General features: G+C 36.7%; 1 non-coding gene across 1 annotated transcript in view; it reads left to right on the forward strand.

The window, feature by feature from the left end:
• Nucleotides 1-19,553, forward strand: part of LOC115452738 — a 108,584-nt gene extending 89,031 nt beyond the window's left edge. Inside the window, exons 4-11 of the transcript XR_005112138.1 lie at nt 5,475-5,569; nt 10,178-10,445; nt 11,105-11,221; nt 12,008-12,087; nt 12,712-12,817; nt 13,377-13,519; nt 13,943-14,026; nt 14,143-19,553. This is a non-coding gene — a transcript (uncharacterized LOC115452738). The remainder of the gene's footprint in view (nt 1-5,474; nt 5,570-10,177; nt 10,446-11,104; nt 11,222-12,007; nt 12,088-12,711; nt 12,818-13,376; nt 13,520-13,942; nt 14,027-14,142) is intronic.
• Nucleotides 19,554-20,077: the final 524 nt, after the last annotated feature.

A 20,077-nucleotide genomic window follows, 5' to 3' on the forward strand; every position in this document is an offset into this window, starting at 1 on the left:
AAGAAGACTGAAGATGAACAAATCAATCGGATAATTAATACATTTAGTGTGTAAGCTACACATAAAACGTTTCGTATACGAAATAAAATAGCTTAAATATATATTACATACCGACTCTTGAAAGGCAATCATATCTAAGCGACAAATACACCGAAAATGAATTATATAAATATTTTGAATCGCCATATTTTTCTGCGTCATTTGATCTAGGTTTTGTAGGTCTAGGACAATTTTAATAACATTAGACTATATCTTTATAAAATAAAAAGTTTATTTATTAGTTCAAGCGTCAATACTATCTCGAATTTAGCTTTAAAGCACTTAAAATGTCCAATGTATTAAACCAACTTTATGGCAGTATTTTTGTGTTAGTTTGTCAAAACAAAAATTTAAAATTTTCCTAAATATCCCACAAATAATACGTAACCAAATGAATTCTAAAAAGTAATATACGAATCTAGAAAATCATTTCTCATAACCCCCGTCCTCGTCAAACCTTGAAACAAGAGTAAGGACAATGACAATGGCAATGAAATGTGGGCCGAACGGTGGTGCGGGTTGCGACACGCCATTGTCTCTTGTCACACCCGCTGGTTACTGCACCAGGAAGATGGGCGACTTGACTCCGAGCTACTGGCTAGGCGGTTAAATAAACAACTAAGATAGTGTGCTAGTAATATTCGGTACAAAAATAATATTGGATAGCAATTAATATTGGATTTGTTTCTTTTATTTTTCGCACCATCGGGTTTTGAAATAATTGTCTGAGCGCGTTTTTCTTCCTTCCAAAAATCCTGGAGTCGTAGCGTGAAGAATCTAACCCCCTTATTCATAAATGTTTTTTATCTAAGGACGGAGTAAAGCTGTGATAACAAGCTTTGTTTTTCAGTGCCCAACGGCACTGAGAAATAGACAGGGCCGTTGTGATTGGCTATTATTGTATCTCAATATTAGCCAATCACAACGGCTCTATGTCTACGCACTGAGAAGACTGCCATGCCGTCAGCACTGAGAAACAGACTTGTTATCACAGCTTTACTCGGTCGTTACATAAAAAACGTCTATGAATAAGGGGGTTAGTCTATAAGTCGGCGTAATTGTATCGAATAGCATGAGATAGCCATCTGTTGCCTTTCGATATTTAATCTGGACGGTATCGCGTTTACCATCACGTGCGGCGCTGTCATTTTGCCGTCCTCGTTTGAAAACATATACAAGCCAAATTGTAAGAAAATAAATATATAAGAAAATCAAACCAGGTCAATATTAAATGCAGGCATTCCAGTTGTTTCCCATGTATTTGAGTTTATGAATAAAAAATATGATTTTTGAAATCTAACACGTATCTGAATCTCCAGGGCCCTTATTCTGTATGGTATGTAAACGCGTAACGCGGCCGTGTCATGTTATCTTCGAGAAATGTGCGTGGAATGGTATTCTGTAAGCCAAATTTCTATAGTCCAAAACATGATGCGTTGTGTTACGTGCTTGTTACGCACTGTCAAAATAACGTGTGGGATAGAGAATAAGGCCCCAGGGCCCTTATTCTGTATGATAGTGTAAACGCGTAACGCGGCCGTGTCATGTTATCTTCGAGAAATGTGCGTGGAATGGTATTCTGTAAGCCAAATTTCTATAGTCCTAAACATGATGCGTTGTGTTACGTATTTGTTACGCACTGTCAAAATAACGTGTGGATAGAGAATAAGGCCCCAGGGCCCTTATTCTGTATGATAGTGTAAACGCGTAACGCGGCCGTGTCATGTTATCTTCGAGAAACGTGCGTGGATGGTATTCTGTAAGCCAAATTTCTATAGTCCTAAACATGATGCGTTGTGTTACGTGCTTGTTACGCACTGTCAAAATAACGTGCGGGATAGAGAATAAGGCCCCTGGTGAGAATTCATATATAGTTTATCATAAGAGATTCATACATTCGAAACAAGACAATCGGCATAATCAACAAACATGGAAAGATCATATTTTTTTTCGCTTACTCTACGTACAGGTAAAGTTTAATTAATTTGTCAAGAGAATAACTTTTATCCTTTCAACTCAATAGGGTATTTGACTATGTTTGACTGTGTGCATTTTAATATGTAACAGCAATTGGTAATAAAATTAAGTCCTTTTGTGAAAACAGTATTAAAATTCGATAAGAAATGAGGCAGTAATTCATATTTCAAATATTGCTACGTGTCGGAGTGGGCGCGAAATAGGGATATCGCCCCATCTCTCTCTTTCTCACGCCTCGTAATTCCCGATTACGTCATATGCAAGTATTTTGACACATTTTTGTTTCTTGACACTCGCCCCATAACCTAAGCTCAATGGCTTATATCTTGTAATTTTTTCCCAAGATTTCAATGATTTCTTCTATTTTAGAATTAATATGACGTACATTTTATGACAGTTATAAATCAAAAATGAAATACCTTATCGTCAAGTAACTTTTCAAAACAAACGGACCTCTATAAAGACATTAAGTCTATTATAAAGCCTTCGATCCATTGTAGATTGTTTTTTTATTGCATTATCAGATAACGTGACGGTCGGCTCCCGTTTTACTGTCCGATCTAGTCACTGATAAGTATTTTACTGCGTTTTTAATGATTTTGTTTGAAATATACACAGTATGAACATTCCATAAGTGGGAATATTTTAAAGGTGCCTATATCTCATATAGGGGACTAGCTAGACCATTGATTTCCAAAGTGGTCCAAGTGGACCCCAGGGGTCAACGGGAGACTCGGACGGGGTCTACGTTGGCGTGACCTAAAAATGGGGGTCCATAATTCGTAAGCGAAGGTCATGAAAATTTATATCGTACGGTTGAAAGGCAAGACATTTGTTTCTGACACTAACCCCCATATTCATAAACGTTTTTTATCTAATGACGGAGCATTGCTGTGATAACAAGTCTGTTTCTAAGTGCGCGACGGCATGGCAGCCTTCGCAGTGCGTTCATAGGGACGTTGTGATTGGCTAATATTGAGATACAACTTGAATCTAATTGTCTGTCAGGTAAACAAAGCTGAACTAATAGTAAGCTGTCAGATAAACAAAGCTGAAAACAGACTTGTTATCACAGCAATGCTCAATCCTTCGATAAAAAACGTTTATGAATAAGGGGATAAGTTTCATACATATTTAAAATCAGCACTTTTTCTATGTTTTTTAAACTAGTTAAATTCGAACAAAAAAGTCGCTTAAGACGATTACCCAATGATATGGATTTAATAGTAAAGATCTGATGTTGGCTTATGTGCATATCCTTCGGGGATAAATGCATAATGATGTGTGTGTGCAGGAAGCCGCAAACAAAAACTAGTTTAACCACGAGCCTCATGCTCTCTAATGAGTACTATCGTATTCACGTAGCTTCATCCTACGCATATGCATGACTTCCTTTAAAATGCACGTAAACTTTTACTTTCGCCGATAGTGCGGGGATAATGTCGACGTCACGTCATGCGCTCACCTCGGTCTGGGAGGGATTCGGTGGGGGGTTGAGGGGCCCATACCTCACAGCTGTGTTTTAATAAGGTTTAATAGGTGTTATTTGTATAAGATTTTCAGAATGTTACCGGTTTGTGGTTTTGTCACTAAAGAACGTGGAAGCGCTGTTGTATTTCGATTTTAATGATAATACAACTACAATAATTAACGCTTAATGTTCAAAATGCGAGTAGTTCAAGTATTAGTAGAGCTTTGAGATCCAGAATGAGTGGTTACAATCAGGGAAGCGTCATGGGAACCACTTAATTCACTTTAATTGTACTGTTATAGTTGAAAGCTTTAATTTTCTCGAAAAACAGTTCAATTTGTCCCTCACACACCTACGGCCGTCCACGCCACTGGGTGGTCGGTGTATATTGTTGCCATTGCCTCACTAAATAAGGCGTACTGTTCGTGCGGCGGTTATCACGTTATCAGCCGCTTTCTGCACGCCCTATCTGCGATCGTAGATCGTTCCATATTCCGTGCGGACCAGGCTTTAGCTGGAAAAAATCGGTGGCCAGTATTATATAGAGATTCTAGACCGTTATTCTGTTTTCGAAATTTAAAAATTACTGGCCGTTATTATAAATAAATCGTTCTATTTGTGAATATTTTTATTTTAAAACTTTGATAATAGTCAATTATATCGACTGAAATATTGCGTTCCTTGAAAATCGTCGTTATTATACCGAATTTTCTGGATTTACACAGCGATTGATCTCCAAACGCGACTTGTCGGAATAAAGTATTTATAACTTACTTTATTTAGTTAGAAGCAAAATGTAAACAGTAACTTCCTAATACCAGCAGAAGCCTAATATACGTTCTTCCCACCCCGTAAATATTGATAATTTAGTACCCTTCCAGGCATGTCCTGTATCAAATGCGATTGTGTTTAGCGCCCCACATTGCAAGTGGAGCGGATGCCGCGTCCTGTACTCCTGTATTACTCATTAGCTCTGAGCTATTTATGGTCTAACTTAATCAGTTATTATTGAAATTAGTCTATTTTGTAACTATTTGGTCAGCAACAATTTACAAAAACTTATGTACTATGTGCCGCTTATTTATGGTTCTATGAAGCTAGGAGTAAGAATACATAAAGTTGCTTATTCGAACATGCGATTTAAAAAACATCCAGGTTGTACAAGACTGTAATATGTCCTTGACATTGGGAGAGGTTCAATCCCTACCAAATCGTAGTATCGAAAATAAATACGAAAATTCGTGGATGGAATTAAACACATGCGCTACCAAACTATGTAAAAAAAAATACGAACAAGTATGGCCAGTATTAAAAAAAATTACAAACTATTCCAATTTCAAAATAAAAAAAACACCACAAACAATATTAACCCTCCAATACCTTGACATTCCAATATCCATAAACACGCGTTTGGCGCACGTTTAAATGCAGAATTCTCGCACGCGTCTCCCATTTCATTAGCCGGTCGCGGCGGCCCATTGTTGTAGCACACTAACCCTGCGGTCTGGGATGAAACGCGACCGGGCCGAATTGACCATTGTTGTGCGGCAGGGTTATGTGTACCGGGATATTTACCTGAATTGGTTATGATTTTTATTTGATTAGTTTTATATGGCCCTTGAAAAAATCGCATCAGAGAACAATCGAAATGTTTTTATTACACTTTAATATTTCAGTAGTAGAACGAAGGCGAAGTGACAAGCTAGTATTTGAGACTGCGTAATAAGTACTTCATAATACCAACCCTGTGTTACGTATATTTATAGTTTCAACTTACCCCCTATTGGGAACAGAAGCCTTTTTTCCTACATATCTGAAATTGTCCATAAAGATATCAGATGCGAAATTAACCAATCCATTCATGCCAGCGTTGTGGACTCGAGCTTAAACCCTCTATAATAGAGTCCCACTCCCAGCAGTGGGTCTGGGCATCGGGATGCATGCAAATATATTATTATTTTTCTATAGCTTTTCGTTTCTTTCACAGGGCTACCTTCATGTTTGGCGGCGGGACGCGACCTTCTCCGAGGAAGAACTCTCGGAACTGTTCAACAATGTCGAAGATATCTACGCTTTCAACAGGTAAGAACTAAGGTATTACTAAGGGTGCATGTCCACCAGAGAAGTGCGAGAGCTCAGCGATTCGCTAAACATCTGGCAATAGTACCACTTAATGTCCCAGACTCGCTTGGGTGTTAAAGGGCTTATGGCAAATTTCTTATCATTTGAAGCCTTCGCTACAGGTCCCTATACTTTACTGGAATAGCTGTATAGCTGGAATACCACTTTAATCGTATTTCCTACAAATATTTTAATTTTTATTTTTAAATGCTTGGTTTGCCCCCTATCGCATCATGGGACGGAAAACATAACACGAAAAGATTATGACTCTGGTTCTACCTCTGCCTACCCCATCCGATATAAAAGCATGCTATGTGTAATACTATATAAATATTTTAATAATACTTAAATATACTACTACGAGACTCCATACCAATAAAAACCCGACATGTCTTCTGGAACAAACTGATATAAACATTCCGATTGCGCCATCTAATGTGGAACCGCGCGTTTTTTCCATGACATATGATATTAGGCGCCCTTCGGCTCACCAGCTGGCCGAATCTATATTACATGCAGGGACGGATTTAGGTTTTTAAAGTGGGGGGTAAAATAAAAAAATGACGTTTCCAAATAGTTAAGATAATTGTTGACACATAAATGAATTTGCTCCAAAAATGCTATAATTTGAATCTTTAAAATTGTCTGGTTATAATTTGCAAGAATAAATTTTTCTTTTTTTTTATAGGCTGTAGATAACCTAAAGAATATGTAAAATTATAATAATGATAAAATCTAGGTATTTTTATTTATTACCTATATCAAAACATTAACTGTTAAAATAAATTAAATAATGACTCACTATAGAAAATATTTTTATAGATATATATAATTATATATTTTAATTTTGAGACAGCACGTCTATATAGTACATTAATATTTCCCTCTAATATATTTTATCGAAAAATAACTTTTCTTGGGCTATATTCTCTGAATTCCTATTGCCGGGCTTAATCGCAACGATTACGTGAAAAAGGAAAACTTTCATTAGAAGCATGTTGCAGAAATTCTTTGGAGTTTAAACTATTCTGCTAATGTTAAACCAAATTAATCACTTACGTAGGTACATGTTTCTATTACGTTAGCTATGGGAAATCGTAAAGGGAAAAGCACCGATTAGTTTTAGATTTGTTTTCCGTTTGTGTCAGACGAGAAAATTTTGTTTAAAATTTTAATTTGATACGTATAATGGATGTTATAGGAAGCACATTATGATGTCTTCCTAGATTACGGCCAAGCGATTGTAAAAACTAGACAGGCACATTAGTTAAGACTAAGACTGGATATCCAATAGCATCCCATTCTCAACGTTTCTAACGTCCTAGTGACAGCAAAGTCTATAAAAGTGTTTTTGAAGTGATAATGTCACTTAAAATGCACGATATAATTCTGACAATTAGATAACCACTGCCTCTTGTCAGTCGGCATTATATAATCTTATTTTATTAGTCGGTGTCCCGGTCTGACCAGGAAAATAAAAACCCACATTTGTTTTTTAGTTGTAATGTAAGCGATGCCAATACAAGATATTAGTTATATTTTTCACCGTATCTTAGTGAGGGTGTTTTTCTTGACCGGGTTAATAGAGTATAAATATAACTGAACTATACTTTGCCGGGGTAATGGAAACCTAATATCTGATCCAGCGTCAATTTTGGCATCGAATTATAGAAATATATTTTTCCAAATCCACCCCTGGTGTTGGGGCGTCGAAATAATAGCAATACTCCCGCGTGGTTGGGGTACGAACGTACGAAAACGCTGACAGGCCATCGCATTACTCAAAACTTATACAAATCGATCGCAGTGATGTTTGAGTGTACGAATAAATAATAATAAATAATATCAGCCCTGTATTATATACTGTCCCACTGCTGCACGGGCCACCTCTACTACTGAGAGGGATTAGGCCTTAGTCCACCACGCTGGCCTAGTGCGGATTGATAGACTTCACACATCCTCGACATTCGTCTCGGTAGTAATAATAATATTACACTTTAACTTTTCCAAAGCGACGATAGCCTAGTTGGGAGTGGAACGGACTGCCGAGACGAATGTTCGCAGGTTCTAAACTCAAAGGCTTACCTCTGACTTTTCTAGTGATGTTTGTATTCTTTGTAAATTATCGCTTGCAACATCGTGCAAAGAAAACATTGTGAGAAATCTGCATACCTGAGAAGTTCTATTAATTTTTTTAAGGGCATGTGAAGTCTGCCAATCTGCACTAGGCCAGCGTGGTGGAGTAAGGCTCTACATCTCTCAGTAGTAGAGAAGGTCTGTGCCTAGCAGAGCGACTGTATATAATACAGGGTTGATATGGTCACATTTACAATGGAGAAAAAAAACACAGAACACAATATCGAACAACTGAAGGATTTCAAATAGGTATACTCCTAACATTTGAATTTCAAAAACAGTCCCAAAAGTCCCGGTGTCCACTTTTTAGTATAAAAATATGCTCTAGTAGCCAATCTATTAATTACTTTATAATTAAACCGGGTTCTGGTTTACTTATGGGCTAAATGTCATCAAAATCCGTTCAGTATTTCTAAGTTTACTTCTAAAAAACATCCTCACGAATCGGCTTGTGGCCCATTCGTGTGAAATCATCCGAAATTAAAGTCTCAATTTATAATTCGAGATAAAGCTATACAGGAGTAACGTATTAGTGAAAGAATTTTCCAGAAATTAGCCCCTACAAATCTACAAACAAACTCACAAACCTTACTCTTTGTAACATTAGCATAGATGGTAAAGCAAATTGAGCAGCTATTCCTCGTTGTAACTTTAGTATAAGTACTTACATTGGTAATATACATTCGTTCATCGTAACATGCTAAATATGGATTTAATCAAATCACCAGAGTACATCATAATAGTTAAATATGCTCAATTTTATATTAATCAAATCACAAGAAACCATACAATATCCAATTACGTAACAATCTTGAGGTGTGAAGCGGTCAATTAGCCGAGTAGAGTTGACCCCCAATACGGCAGACGTTAGGCTCGTAAACTAATCGCGGTTTTGCAGCCCTGGGGCCTTATTCTCTATCCCGCACGTTATTTTAACAGTGCGTAACAAGCACGTAACACAACACATCACGTTTTGGACTATAGAAATTTGGCTTACAGAATACCATTCCACGCACATTTCTCGAAGATAACATGACACGGCCGCGTTACACGTTTACACTATCATACAGTGTAAGGGCCCTGGTTCCAGTTTATCATGTGAATGAATTATTACTAATATTATACTTAATGCAATAGTGTAAGAAAATGTTTGTCAGAAGTAAAGGCAAACTTTGATTTATGGGTTTGGATGAAAATTGACATTCAGGGAGGCCATGTCCTATTCATTTGAGTTTAAATTTTTTTATACGTGCATCTGCCATGCATGTTCCTTGCATCAGGTGGTATAGAAATAAATACATGCTGTTGAATATACATAAGTGATTAATGCTTATGTAAGATTTCCTTTGGATTAGTAAAACTATTGTCTATATCCACCACCAAGCAGCATTTTGCAATGAACTTATTTTATATTCAGATTACTAGCTACAGGACTGAGTTTAATTATGTTTCAGGATCACAATTGCGGTTCAATGACTTTATGTTGTTTAATGTTTGGGCTGATATAGTATTTAGGGACAGTATAAAAGAATATTTTTCCGTTTCACCAACTTATTTTAGGTAGTTCACTACAATCATAACAGATCTTTAATTATAACCGCCGAGTACAATTCTAGGAATACATGGAACGGTAAACAAGCGTCCCCTGCAAGAAGTCACGTTTTACAAACTACGTAGCTCGTAAAACTTCCAAACAATGCTCCTTTGCCACAAAGAACGTTGTTGAAACACGAAAAAGTTCAAATTACACCACAGTTCAAGAAAAGAATTCGTACAAAATAAATTACGAGATTGTTTGAAATTTTTTGTTTGTTTTCTTCGTTGTTTTTAGATTATGATTACTGGCCACTTTTCTTTAAATGTTTAATTTCGAAATTTAAATATTTTAAAAATTGGCGTAACAGAAAATTTTCTGGAACTACAAACAATTTTACTATTAATTTAAAAATGGAGGTAATGGTACCTGTAGTTGATTAACAATTTCTGTCGTCTATCCATAATACAAAAGGAAACATCAATACGCTATCGGTCTTTAGCGAAAAGGAAATCTCGATTTTTATTATTAATTTAAAAATAGAAGCGAAGGTACTAGATTAACAATTTCTGCCGTCTATTCATGATACGATAGAAAACATCAATACCCTATCGGTATATGCGAAAAGAAAATCTCTTAACGGCCTAAAAATACGCGAGCAGTATTTACTTATTCGGGGCAGTTTTACATAAAAAGCGTTAGTAATAATGATCCAAAACTTTAATATTTAAACACAGTATCTAAACTAGTTGCATGTAGAATCTACTGAAATCTAATGGTTTGTTAAACTTACACGAAGTTCAACATCGAAATAAAATTTGGTATTTAGAGCGAATTAATTTTCTGTTCTGACGTTTCAATATCTTTTCCCTCATCGTCATTAATTGCGACTTTTCCAGATCTCTATGCCAAGAGCTGAACTCGTGCCGTCTAGATGCCACGTGCATCGCTCGATGCTTTGTAGACAACACCGCTGGGTTCGCCGTCTACACCTCCTACTGCACCGGCTACCCTCGGACTATGGAGCGGCTGGCAGCACTGGCTTCAAAGCCTCAAAGTGCTAGAGCGTTCAGGGAGCGACAGACGGAGTTAGGCCATATGCTGCCATTAGCGTCATATCTTTTAAAGCCGGTGCAAAGGATATTGAAGTACCATTTGCTGTTGCAGGTTTGTTAATATTTCTAAATTTTTACTCTTGATAAATTTCGATGTAAGATTAGGACGAATTAGTCTTCTCTAGACGTGCTAAGCTTCACCGCTCGGTGTCATAAAATGCGTGCCACTGCTGATCTTGGTACAGGAGTTGTAGTGGTGGGTGTGAGGGCGAAAGACTGTGTTGTTTGTTAATTTGATTTATATGTTAGCTGTAAACTTTATAAATCGATTTAAACAGATTGGCTCATTACAAAAGAACGAAATATTTATGACGTTAATAATTGATTTAATCATTGAAAATATTTGTCAACGGTAAAAGAGTTTCTTTTAGCTTAGTAGTGCGTCATCTGCCCGTCTACTTATAAGTCGTTTTTCACGTTAGGTTTCTTAGAACGATGTATTCTACTAGTTCTGTACTACATAGAGGGATTACGCCTTACGATCAGGCAGACTTCACATACCCCCAAAAATCTTATAGATAGCTTTTCAGATATGCTGGTTTCCGCAAGGTGTTTTTCCTAAGCGTTAAAACAAGCGAAATTTCACAAAGAATACACGCATGACTTTAGAAAAGTCAGAGGTGTGTGCCCTTGGGTCTTGAACCTATTAGTCTTGGCAGTCCGTTCCACTACCAACTAGTCTATCGCTGACTTAAACTGTTATTATTTTAGAACGTGGTGAAGCAGTGCGCCTCACGCGAGACGGAGTACGCGCTGCTGAAGATGACCGGCATCGCGCAGCACATCGACGACATGAAGCGCAGACACGAGCACGCCGTCCGGGTGCAGGTACTATCTTATACCAGCTCTGTTACCTGACAGTCATATACCTTTAATACTCACCGCATACCCACACATCTTTATAACAGCCCTGTGTTAGCCCACTGCTGGAGACGTATCTCGTAACCGCACACAAAGCTAGTCACATTTCCATTTAATACTCACCGCATACCTACACACATCCTTACAATAGCCCTGTGTTATCCCACTGTTGGAGACGTATCTCCTCTTCTACTAACCGCACACATACACACACACACATACCCACAAATCACGCCTTTATGCCCCAAGGAGTTGGCAAAGATGGAACCAAAGAACCTACATTTTGCCAATGCGTTTCATTCCATGATGTCGCGGGTGAAGCTATTGCTAAATCGCTACAAAAGCCAGACTCCGAGCTGATACTGAACAAAAAGCCCATAATTATTCTAGACTCGGAATTCAAACCAGGCACCCTAGAGCGGTATGGTACCGGATACACCACTATTCTTAGTGAGTAGTCGCTAGTAGCTTTTTCAATCTACGGCGAAAATTTACCAATCAGAACAAAGATTTTTTCGACATGCTCACAATTTTGATCGGTTTAATGAGATCGGATTGAAGAAAGGGATTGTTTATTGAAAACGACCGTTAGAGGTTTTAAGTCTTTTAACATTCGGGCTTAGTGCGGGTTGGTCGACTTACCTTCTAAATTCTGATGTAGATCTTTTTTTTCATCCCAATATTATCCTTCACTGTTAAAACTATAATCAAGCATAATTTTGGAAAAGATATGAATATGATGTTCTGTTGCAGGAAATCCAGTCGCTCCTGTACGGCTGGAGCGGCCCCGACCTCACCACCTACGGAGAGTTGTGCGCCGAAGGGACATTTAGGTATGTCTTTTTTTACAGATACTCTGCTCTTTGCTCCTGTTTATTAAGTCACCAAAATCTGTACATGCGTTTAGTCTGTAGGTTTCTCCAATCCAATCTCTAAAACAGCTAATATACCTATCTAATTTAAAGTAAGATTCATTGAGACGTAGAGGTCTATTTAAACAGCACCTTTTGTTTCTGAATATCAAGCTAATGCCTAAAACAGCTTATTTACTTATCCAATTCTAAAGTAATATTCATTGGGAATTACGAGGTCTTTCAGAGAAATTTAGTCTGTTTCCGATAAAGAAATTTACTCATACAAACTCACATGCAATAGTTATTTATTAAAATACTATTGTATACATTCGATAACCCGCGATGCAACACCTATGCTGCACAATACCAAATAGCTGATTTGTTTCATATGATCTAGAACTTATATTTTTATAAGAATAATAATTTCAGCCCTATATTATATACTATCCCACTGCTGGACGGGCCTCCTCTACTACTGACAGGGATTAGGCCTTAGTTCACCACGCTGGCCTAGTGCGGATTGCTAGACTTCACACACCCTCAAAATTCCTGTAGAGAATTTTTTAACTTACTCAATATAAATGTTATCATGGTTTTCCGCAGAGTGTTCGGCGCGAAGGCGATGCGTCACGTCTTCCTCTTCGACAAGATGCTGCTCGTCACCAAAAACAGAGAGGACGGCATACTCGCCTACAAGTCACATATTATGGTATATATCTAATAAAGTTTCATAATATGATATTTATACGGCTGTACATTTTGTAATAGCTAAAAGGCAACCGATCAAATCAACTTTAAAAAAATCACAATTATAATTCATTCATTATCTATGATACCATAGACAAGTTATATGTTAAACCAACAGCTTTTGGCTTCAACCTCTCCAGAAATAGTCAAAACTGCAATTGCTTTTTGTAATCTGTTATGATATTCGGTCATATTTATGTAGGGTATTCTCAAAGTAGTCCAGGTGGATCCCCAGGTGTCTACGGGAGACTTTATGTTTGCCTGACCAAAAAATAGGGTTTCATAATTCGTAGGCAGAAAATAGTCCACCGGCACCAGCAAAATTAAAAAGTGGTCTATGAGATAAAAGTTTGGGAACCTCTGATGTAGAAAAATAGTTTGCCATCAGTTTGCCTTCATTCAGATAGTCAGTCATTCATAAATTCGTTCATTCAGTCACTCGTTCATTCACTCTCGTTCATTCGCTCATTCATTCATTCACTCACTCACTCATTGAATACCTAACCGAGTTGTGTGTGTAGTGCAACGACATGATGCTGGTGGAGTCGATCGCGGGCGCGCCGCTGTCGTTCCACGTGATCCCGTGGGGAGGCGCTGCGCGCACAGCTCACGCTGCAGGCGCGCTCGCACCGACACAAGCGCGAGTGGACGCTGCTGCTCAAAACGGGTGAGGACGCCTCATACTAATACCTGATTGACTGATGAATTACTTTACGAATAAGTCGTGCACGAATTCTTTATATTTATTTCTTTATATTATATTATTTGTACTGGTGATACAAAAATAATAATAGAAGACCTAACTAGTATGCTTCTTCGAGTTTACATGACGTCTTCTTCTTGAACACTGAACAGTGGGAGCCCTTTGTACATTACTTCGCCAAACCTATAAGTTATTCTGTAAAGAATATTCATATAACTTGCGTTTATATCATTTTTATTTTTTGCTTCATTGCGTAGAGCCTATTTGTATGATATCTACTTAAGAAATGTCAGATATTAAAAATATGTATAGAAAATCAATTTATGACTAGGAAACCGCATGTGTGCGTGTAAACTCGTTTTTTATAGAAAAAAATTATATTTCAGGTAATATTAGAGAACTACAACGCCGTCATACCATCACATGCACGCCAGCTGGTCATGGAGCTTGGACAAAACAAAACAGATGGTATGCCAATTATTATTAAGGCCCTTAACGTCATTCATAAAAGTACTTCTATCTATAATTGTTACATATAGAAACAAGAACAACGAAAATAAAAAAATATCATTTTCTACTTTCAGATGATATGCTAGCGGAGAAATCTCACAACCTGATAACCCAAGCGTCCATGAGAAAGCAATTGTCAGCACCAGAGTACCTCGAAAAGCGAAAACTGGAGAGGGAAAGGCGGAAATCCTTTGAGAACGGCGTCAGAAACCGCTTGAAGAAAGCCAATAGGAAATACACAATACCCACCCCAAGAACTGAGAGACAGGATTGTGACTGCACCCAAGTATCAGCAGAGAAAGGGATCGACTACACTTGTGAAAATTGTTATATAGATTTGTGTTCGGATTGCGAAACAGAATTATCCAAGAAGATCGAAAAATGTCCGTGCCGGCAAGAAGATAGTGATCTAAATGGAGAGAAATGTCCAGAATGTGATAGATCTCTTCATTACATAGACGCTGGTAGCGCTGAACATTTAGAAAGGAAGCCATCTGAATGCAAATGTTCTGATTTCAAATCTTCGCAAGAAAGCTTCGGCAAAGAGTTTAGCGCATCACTGACAAATACCAGAGGATACCACTCTTCGGACAATATAGTACACTACAGCGATAGTTGTAAAAGTAAAGAGGATTTAACTGAAAATAATTCCTTACTAAATGTCAGGAATATTCCAAATACATGTCTATAATGCGCGAAAATTAAAGAAAATATTGTTAGAATCTGTCACTACTTTACATCCGAGGAGATCGAGATGTAATGATAGTGACAAACATAGGCCAGATACGTTAAGGTCTAAATCGAAAGACGATCCCCAGAGGTCGAAATTAACCAAAATTGGAACATGGAGGAGAAAGTCTGAGCCAGGCTTACAACAAAACTCGGTTGGGAATCTTCTAAAGAAAGCCCAAGACAGTGATGGGGAGAAAAATGACGCAAAAGGCAACGAAAAGATAGAATTCGAATGTCGAAATTGTGGATCGAACAAAATTACGAAGAAAATTAAATCGAATGATGGAACTATAATATCTGATCCAGAATTAGACGGCAGGAAGAGGGGTGAACACACCGAAAGGAAATTTAGAGATAAGAATGTACAACACTAAAAACATACCAAAGAAAATATCCAAGATAATAAGAATAGAGCTAAAGGTTTACGTCTAGGATCAGATACTACGGCTAAGTTCTACGCTGACTTTTCTACTGATGTCTCCACTGAAAATATATTGCACATCTCTGAATCTACCGATAGTCTAAATGTTGACAAACCTAAAGATAATATAGATACTACTGCAGTACCTGAAACCTTAAGTAAAGACGAAGATATAGACGAGGAGACTTATAAGAAATTAATAGAAAAGACCGATTCGTTTAAAAAAAATGAATTGGAAAAGTGAAGTACTTAAATAAACAAAAGGTGATAAACGAAGGTTCGGGAAGCTGAGGACAAAACATGTGAAGAAAGCAAAATTGAAGAAGTGGCTGAAAGCTGCGAAGAGGCGGAGCAACCGTTGGAACAAATAATTTCCCAACTGCTAATGCAAAATAGAGAATTCCAGAAATTAATAAAGAAACAACAGCAAAGGAACAGCGCTCAAAGGCGACATCAGAGACTTATGAAGTCCCACTCAAATCCAGAACCCGTTGTCTTAGCGAAGAACCTAGATTCGGGTAAATTAAAACCGAAACACATGAGACAAACATCTGAAAACCTGGATTTGAATCATGAAACAGACTCCACTGAACTGACTCAGGATGTAGAAGAAAAATATGCTACAGAGGACGATCACATTTACGAAACGTTAAGAGTAGACGACAGAGTGGATGAAAGCCTACACAATTTGAACAGCAAAAGCAAAATAATACAACATAGCTCACACCTAAGTAGGCCTAAAAGGTTGCCATCTCCGCCAAACCTAGCTCAAGAAACTGTTGAGACACTTCCTCCCGAATCTGATTACGTGTACTTAACATTTGATCAATTAAACAAAGTGCAAGATGATGGAATTTACGATGTTCCAGTGAAATCGCCTAAAAGAGTTGATCAATTACCTGCAGACTATTACGTCACTATGGAGAAACAAGGACCAGCAATCACAGATGAGAACATATACGATACCCTTTTAGAAGTCTGTAAACGCAAAAAAGATGTTGCCACGGCTGTAACTGGAGACTATTTGCCGATGAGCTCTGATCAGCAGAGCCCTAACACTCCAGAAATTTGGCTTAGCCGACAAAAGGAACATTTCAATGTCTCCCGAGATAGGAAATCTGGATCCCTACCTCGGAGTTTCCAAGTGGTAACAAGCACTCAAGAAGAAAATAACTTAAGTACGTTTAAGTGTAAACCTAATAGTAATAGTAAGACATACTTAAATAGAGATGGTAAAGTTATGAGCATCGATAGGCCATTTACGATCGCATCGGATCAAAGTGAGATTAGTTACGATGACGTAGAAAATTACATGAGTGAAGGAGACATACTTAAGTTCAACAAGAATTCGAAAGCAAATGAGACTGATTATGCACAAAATATAAGCCAATCCACTTTGGAACTAGAGGAAGAAATCGATAGATGCTATAAGAGCAACTTCGAAGAAATTAATTTGGATAAAAACAAAAATGAGAATATCATGGCGTCACAAGGAAATTTGAATAATTCTACTACCTCATCATGCGAAGTTTTAACGGTAGAACGAATTGACGATAAACCCGTAGTTGAAAATATTCATCCGGAACACAAAATATATAAGCCTACTAGTAACATGTTGTCACTTAAAAACGTCTTAAGTCGCTTTAAAAACAAAACACCCAATAAAAACAACGAAGAGGGAGAGATAAATGCTAATGAACAAAGCAGTCCAGATAGCACAAAATCTGATACGAAAAGTCCCACAAACGAAAAGCGATCTGCTTTAAATCCTAGAAGCTATTCTAAAAATCTACTGCAAAGGTTCAGAAGTATTATAGGCGACGACACTACAGACGATAATCAAAATAAAGCAGAATCTGCTAAAACTCAAACGTCTGTTACTGAAGATAATAAGAACGTCATTAAAGTCGTAATTACCTCGACCGATGCAAGCCCTACTACATCTACGATAGTCTATTCTGTTAACAGCGATATGCTTAGCAAGAGTGTGTGCGAACACACTTCGTTGACAGATAGTCAAAACGAGAAGAACAATCTAGAAGCACTGTCACTCAGTTGCGATAATATCACGAAGAAAACAGAAAAAATCCGTCCATCCTACGAGAAAAGCATTAGCATGGTGACCAGTATATCTAGTGCGATAGCTTCACCACTAAAATCTAACAATAGTTCCTACCAAAGCTTAAACAAATTACCTATTTACATGCAAGGCAGTAAACTGTTAGGGGCAAGAATCGCTCAGTCAGATTACGTCGATCCTATGACGTTATCTAGCGAGAAAGCTGCACTTAAAAGCGTCAATGTACTCATTAATAAAAATGCCGTAAGACCAGACAGTCTTTTTTCAAATTCTTCATTCGTCACTACGTCTAGCGAAGGAGTATATCAGGAAAGTAAAAGTATTGTTACTAAAAGTACTGTTGAAAAGGATAAAATAGAGATCTCTCAAATTAACCCAGATGAAAGTTATTATGAAAAATCATTTGGAGAAGATTGAACAAGTGACGGATGAGGACGTGTTTAGAGACTCGGCGGTGTATTCTGACCAAGAAGATGAAGAGGCAAAACCTGAATCGAACAATGATAAAACTTCGGGTAAAACTATTGTAAGAACTTCTAGTGTTAAACGAAAATCATCATTCAAAGTCCAAAATACGGTAGTAACTACATCCACAACGGTTAAAACTACCGAAAAAATAATTGATAATGGGCAAAAAACAATTATTAAAACGAAAATTGCTCCACCAGTCCCAGTTAAACCGAAAATAACTCAAATGCCTGTAAATAACTTTCCTACTAGGAATATCAGTAAAAACAACCTATTAGTTAAGAGTTTAGAAGAAACTTCGTCAACAGAATCAATAAGTACGAAAACAATTAAAAGAAACACGAACTTTAAGCAAACTATAGAAAGATCTATTTCAACACCAGGTGATCAAAAACCCAACAACGAAAAACAAAAAGTAGACGAAACGAAAACAATAAAAGAGGAAGAAGCACAATGCAGCAACAAATTTAAAACACAATCTTGTAGTAATATACAAATAAAAAGACTGAGTTTCGAAAGGGCTAGTTTAGATTCGGCAACGCGAAAGATCAAAACGAACGAGGTGAAAAAGACAGTCGAACCACCGAAGATAACTTCTAAATCTGTTTTGGAAAGACGAATGGAGATAGAGCAATTAACTAAAAGTCAAATCAAAACTAACCAATCTGTTAAGAAGCCCCAGATCGCGCCAAAATCTGTCAGTACTAAAATAGCATTTGAAAGGAGCGTCAGTCACAGTGTGGGCGAAACGAAAAGTCAATCCGTTGAGAAAAACATTCCTTCAAGTAGAAACAGTGGGGAACAAAATGTAGAAGAAAATGTGGACTTAAAAGGTAGTTGGGTGAAGCAAGTGGTGAATAAATTCCAATGAGCTTTATCGAGTGATACGATGCATTTATAAAGGTTTTGTGTATTAGTAACGAGTCGACAGATTTTGAATAAGTAAATGTAATCTTTGAAATAAAAAATATATTCAAAATATTCGTAGGTACTGAAAGTATAATTATTTAAAACATATTACTGCTTGAATTATCATTTCATTTTAAATCAATTATTACTTATAAATAATCTTGAAAATCATAGATAATTTTTGTGTAAAATTCAATTTGTTCGACTCGTTAATAAATACGAATAAATTATGATTCCGTCTGTTTTATACTCCCTTGTTTAAATACCTACATAACTTTACAACTAACGTAGACGATTAGCTCTTAAGACTAGTAATATTTGTAAATTACATCATTTCATCATTCTATCGTGCCATAGATAAACTACTTAATTCTACTATTGTCATTTAAAAATGGAATAAAAAGCAAACGAGTTAAATATAAAGCATGCATAGACTAAAAAGTAAAAAAGTTAATGCATTTTTTTGCACAATGCATATTTTTATTCATCTTACATTTGGATTTTTTACAAGTTATAAAACTTGATTACTTATTGAAGTGTCACTTTGCTTAGAAAGTTCAATGTGCCAATGAAATAGTAGAATTTAGTATACATAATAATTATATTTTGGCAATATGTTAAACACGAGTATGCACAAAATATACATGTATATATAGATCTGTTGGTATGCTTATTTTGCTGTTATAGTAATGTGCCATTGCAAATATAACGAAATTGTGTTTGTCAAATTCGACACGTGGATGACTTAAAATTATTTATTATTTTTCATTAGTAATTAAGTTTGTTTCGTAGGTACTAACACCAAAAAATCACAGAAGATTGTTTGAGTATTATTATTTTTTTACTAATAAATTTATGAATTATTTTGCTGTTTATTTTTTTACTGTTATTTTCATATCATCCTAAAACGACTTCACTGTAGTTGATCACTGAATATATTTTTGAAGTTTGATATTAAAAGTTATATTCGTAAAACAGTGTTTAATTACATAGCCTTTTTAAACATAATATTATTTGTTTTTTTTTTTTTACTGAAAACTCTAGAACAAGAGACATGAAAAGAAAATCAGATTCCCATTCCATCCCCGTAGGGTTAGACTGAGACACAAGTCACAACTGTCCATACATCGTGTTGATAGTTATGACCCGCATCTAGCATAAAATCCAATCTTAATTTATTTTCCATTTTCTTTTTAAAAAAATAAATAGACCCCGGTCCCTTGAACTGAGGACCCTGCCATTCATATTATGAATTAAAATGCATATATAGGCCTTTGTAAAGTAGCGTGCGAATTTTAAACAAAATTAAAATTATCTAAGTATACAGTCCAGTCCGTGGGGAAGAGCGGACGGTTATGTTGGACTACTCCTTAGATCATGATTTTGTCACCCGCATTGC

This window comes from Manduca sexta, chromosome 2 (assembly GCF_014839805.1).
Source record: "Manduca sexta isolate Smith_Timp_Sample1 chromosome 2, JHU_Msex_v1.0, whole genome shotgun sequence".
NCBI classification, from domain to species: Eukaryota; Metazoa; Arthropoda; class Insecta; order Lepidoptera; family Sphingidae; genus Manduca; species Manduca sexta.